Genomic DNA, 5,016 nt, shown 5'->3' on the forward strand with positions numbered 1-5,016 from the left:
ATCTGGTTTCAAATCCAGGCAGTCAAATTTCAAAATCAGTGCTCTAAACCACTGTTTCCATTCAAAATTACAGTAGATTAAGTTTTGATATCAGGTTTCATGTCTTCATTAAAGTCATTAATTATAATGGTGATAATAAATCATAACAAAATAAGGAATTCTGGATGTCTTAGACATAGTTCTGACTTGGCATCATTATCTTCACCTCTGAACTATTGTAGATTATTCTCAGTCTCTGCCATTAATCTCAAAAAGGACTGTATCCTATTTTTAAGATGTCTCAAGATATGCAATTATCCTTTGGTAAATTCAGTGTTTCTTGTTCTGAAGCTAGGATAACAGGGAATCTAAATCTCTTCAGCCTGGAAGGAATATTTCCTGCTTGGAGAAAGAGCTAGAATCCAACCACCATTTTTTGTAATGTCATGTTGATTTCTTTAAATCCTTTAGCATTGTCTTTGGAGTGTTACGTGTGTTCAGTATAGTTAATTGCCTATTGACAAAGCTGCAAAAACTTTGCCTACACTGCCAATGTCATGTTAGTCTAATTCAAATTTATTAAGTATGCTAAACTTGCAAATGCTGCTTGATTCTAATCAAATTATAAAACTGAGTTTTATACACAACTTAAGGTCATACAGAATGAGAATGTCATATGAGGTAAAGAATCCTATCTTCTAGGATATTTAATAATCTAAGTGTTTCCCACATTCCCACATTCTAAGGAACTTCACAATTTCTCTTTGGATGCTCTTCTATAAAGTAGAAGCTGCAACAACAATGTTCTCTTCTTGCTTTATCAGCCTAACTGATGAAGAATTAAACTCTTGGTCATGTGAGGAAAAAATCAAACAAATTCTCTCAAAATTGTTTAAAGGGGTTAAATTTGTATTGCTATTTCACAAATTCACAGAAAACTCAATCATAATGTGTGCCTATGTAACTGTGCTGGGCTTCTGTGTCCCTGACTCAGTTACACGGACTGTCATAGGATAAAAAAAGTGAGAAAATCCATTGATTTTTAAGATATTTCCATAATACATTTTGTCTAAGAAGTTTAGTATTTTCATATGGCTTCTGACAAATAAGGAGGTTTGTCAGCCATTTAGCTGGAAAGCTAAAACAATGTCTGGGGAGTTATTTCCAAGATATAAAAAAAATATGGAGAGCAGTGCGACAGTGACTTATTGGCAGAATGCTCACCTGCCATGCTGGAGACCTTGGTTTGATTCCTAGTACCTGTCCATGCAAAAAAAAAAAAAATAATATATAAATAAATATATATATAAATAAATAAAGGAAAAAATGACATTGTAAATGGAAAGAAAGTCACCAAAGCTGTGATTTTAAAGGCTGTTGTAGAAGTATTGGTGCTAGTGGAAGGAAAGGGCGAGAAAATACATTCATGGTATCTGTTGTAAAATATCTTTTCTACCATGAGAAAACAACTCACAAATATGCAGCTAACATGACACCTTTGAGAGTTTTGACAATTATCATTAATGACCCAAGAGTTTAAGAGTCATAAAATTTGCTTTATTTGGCAGGAGGAAGACAAATGTGATCAGTAGTAAATATAGTTAGTTCATCACTGGAGTTCCATAAAATTGCAAGATATACAACACATATCTAAATATAACCAAATTCATCTTTGCAAGCTTGTTCAGTAAGATGAAATTTTATCTGTTTGCTTGATTTTATATCTCAGTATTTACATAACTTCTAGCAGGATAGAACCATGCATTTTGGCAAAGTAAATAAATTCTAGTGTTTTAATTCTTGTTATATTTTTTAAAAGGCAATGTGTGTGGATGTAATATTTTGTATGGTTTTGTTGCTTTCTGAATAAGCTATAGATCCACTTATTTGTGTGATATGATGAAAGTGAACTTTTTGCAAATATAGTACATTTAGCATACTGTCTTGTCAAGTTTCCTTATGTGCATTTGGAAAGCAAAGCGTTTGTATAAAAAAATTCTTGTAAATAGATGGTTGACTATTTAGATTTTGTACTTTACAAACTTAGTACACACACATATATAAATAAAAAAAATCTAAGCTACTTATGAAACAAGGTATGAAATAAGATTATCCCCATTTTCTAAGAGTTTAGGCTAAAGTGTCAGAAAGGTCAGTCTTTTATTTTTATTATCTTTTTTTATACTAATTCACTCTTCACTGTCTAAGCTGTCATCAATCAACTTCTCAATTTTGGTTAAATCTTTTCCTTTATGCACATACTTATTTTAAAATCTGGTATGGATTCTTTCATAATATTCTTTTTTTTCTCTATATATGTTTATGATCTTTTTATTTCTTTACACTTTATAAACACATTCTCTTACATTTTGTGTATGATAATTCCAAAATGCATAGGACTGTTTGCTTGCTCTTGTTCATGATGGCTTTTGTCTTACATTTCTGGTTTTCTTTGACGGTATACCAGCCATTTATTGGGAAAAAATCATTTATAGATATAATTTGAAGTCTAGGTAGAATGTAACATATGTTGAAGAAAATTTGCATTTTCTTTTGTCAGGAATTCACACCTTAACATTCTTTGATGACCTTACTCCAGATTTAGGGATTATGACTTCCTCAGACCATACAGGACAGACCCAGCCTGGAAATCCATGTGCAAACTTACATTTTTTTCTCATATGTAGACTGGACATACAGTCTTTCAGGGTCCCAGATTTATATTTTATATGTGGTGGTAGTTGTGTGGAAATTCTCCTCATCCTCTTCATCTAGGAATGCACTTGAGTTTGATTTGTGCCCTTCTTTAACTTTCAGCTCTTTTGCAATTGAATTTTTCACATTAGAAAATGCCCTCAGGGCCATATTGATTTTTAACACTAGTTTTATCTTTCTGGGTTATCATATCTCCTAAGTTTTTGCTTGGCGAACATTTTCAGGGCGATTTTTCTAAATTACACACAATTCTCATTTGTCAGACACCTCGCTCCAGTGTTCTCAAAGGAATGAATATAAAGTATGAGCACAATAACATACTAGAATCTTTATGGAACTGCAATATCTTACTTTTTAGCTGTAACACTTACCACTTTATACCCTTAAACTCTGAATGCCACTTACAGGGAACTGGTTGAGTTACCCTGAATGAACACTGATCTCTCTTATTTTCCCTTGCTGATCTATTGTCCCTATCTTGAATTACTATTTCTTATCTTTACTTGTTACCTTTCAATTACTTATGGCAATTTATGTAAATTTTTCATTATCCTTGCCTATTTAGGTTTGGAATTTAATTTCTTTTCTCATCTGTTTATATGAGCTTTTAAATAAAATATTGAAATTAAATTTAATTTGTAGGAGAAATATTTTACCAGTTCGTATTTTGCTTATAACTTAGTTCTTAATTAAACAAAAGCATTAAGTCAAAATTTAGAATACTATTATTTTGATTTCTAACTTACAAATTTGATACAAGAGCTACTGAAATATTTTTGAAATGTAGCTATAATTTTCTAGAAATCTGAAAATGTACTTTTCTTTCTATAATATGATTTTCAATGTACTTATACATTTTATGAAATTAATTTTTGAGTGGCACAAATAAATTTTTTTCTATTTTTTTATCCAATTGTTAATTGATATTCCACACTAATATTTGTATTACTCTCGATTTCATCATACTTCCAAAGCATAAGTTTTCAAAATATATTCAAATCTTAGCTTTTTTATTTTTCTTTAATATTTATTGAGAAATGCATGAGGAATATCCAGTGTAGAGTAGGAATGTAATAATGAGGCAAACATGCTTACTTCATTATGTTTTAAAAAGATATCACATTATTTTTTCATCTATTTCTGCCAAAATTCCTATGAGTCTATTCAGAAATTCTTGATTTCATATGTTTGTGGTTCAAATATTGAGATTCAGAGAATACTCAACCTGTTTCAAATCTGATATTTTTTTTCTTTTTTTTTTTTTACAAATCTGATATTTTGTAACTTTTGTACAAAGAGTCAGACACCTTGGCCTTCAGGCTTCTGGTCAACCCTACTTTCAAATTTTCCTTCTGCTTGTGTAATAAGAGCTCTGTGAATAGACTGATTTGGTTGAAAGTTTTATAGATTGCTATTATTTCCATTTGCTAAATATTGATATAAGAAATAAGAAAATCTTTAGAACTTAATTTCGCTTTCTGTCATTGAAATGTAAATCCTTGTACATTTACACTGTAAGTTATTTTTTATTAATTTGTAGTGAAATAACTAGAATGACTTGCATTCCACAGAAAGAGAATGAATATGTAAATTCCCACAAATAATGTTATTAATAATGTTGATTTTTCAAATCATCACTAACATATTTTAATAAAATTGAGTTGTTATGGAGCAAGAAGAAACACATTCCATAGAGTAACCTGTTCCAATTTTCAATAATTATAATAAAGACAACTTGAATTTGGTCTAATTGCTTTTCTTAACTTTTAATTTTCTCTAAAACTGTTTCCTTTTTTTTTTGTTTTTTTGTTTTTTTGAGTGCATGGTCCAGGAATCGAACCTGGGTCTCCCGCATAAAAGGCAGGCATTCTAACCACTGAACTACCTACCCATGCATCCTACTTTGGCTTTTATATTCTCCACTCTTTTGAAAAATAATCTTGTTTTTTAAGCAACTAGTACATATTTTTACATTTTTCAAATAAATCTGTTAAGGTTTTATATTATATCAAATATTTATTTCACTATTAGCAATGTGAGACATTCAAACTGCTCAATTATCACATTTGTAAAAATATCACATTATGTTTAACTTCATTAAAATATACGAATTTAACTTCCATGTGTATTTTATACAGCATTTAATCTATTTCTACAGGCAAAAATGCAGTGCAAAAAATTTCAGAGATCTGTCTTGCAATGCCCAAATATATCATTTAAAATATTTTTTGTCATTAAGATATATGCTCGCTTTGAAAATAAAACGACTTCAAACTGTGCATAAATTGGCCCTATTCCATTTTATTGGCATTAGACTGGGTT

At 30.1% G+C, this 5,016-nt stretch overlaps 1 non-coding gene across 1 annotated transcript; it reads right to left on the reverse strand.

The window, feature by feature from the left end:
- Nucleotides 1–4,513: 4,513 nt before the first annotated feature.
- On the reverse strand, nucleotides 4,514–4,589 carry TRNAK-UUU (transfer RNA lysine (anticodon UUU)). The gene has a single exon. It is a non-coding gene; the product is annotated as a tRNA-Lys (tRNA).
- Nucleotides 4,590–5,016: the final 427 nt, after the last annotated feature.

This window comes from Tamandua tetradactyla, chromosome 10 (genome assembly GCF_023851605.1).
Source record: "Tamandua tetradactyla isolate mTamTet1 chromosome 10, mTamTet1.pri, whole genome shotgun sequence".
Lineage (NCBI taxonomy): Eukaryota > Metazoa > Chordata > Mammalia > Pilosa > Myrmecophagidae > Tamandua > Tamandua tetradactyla.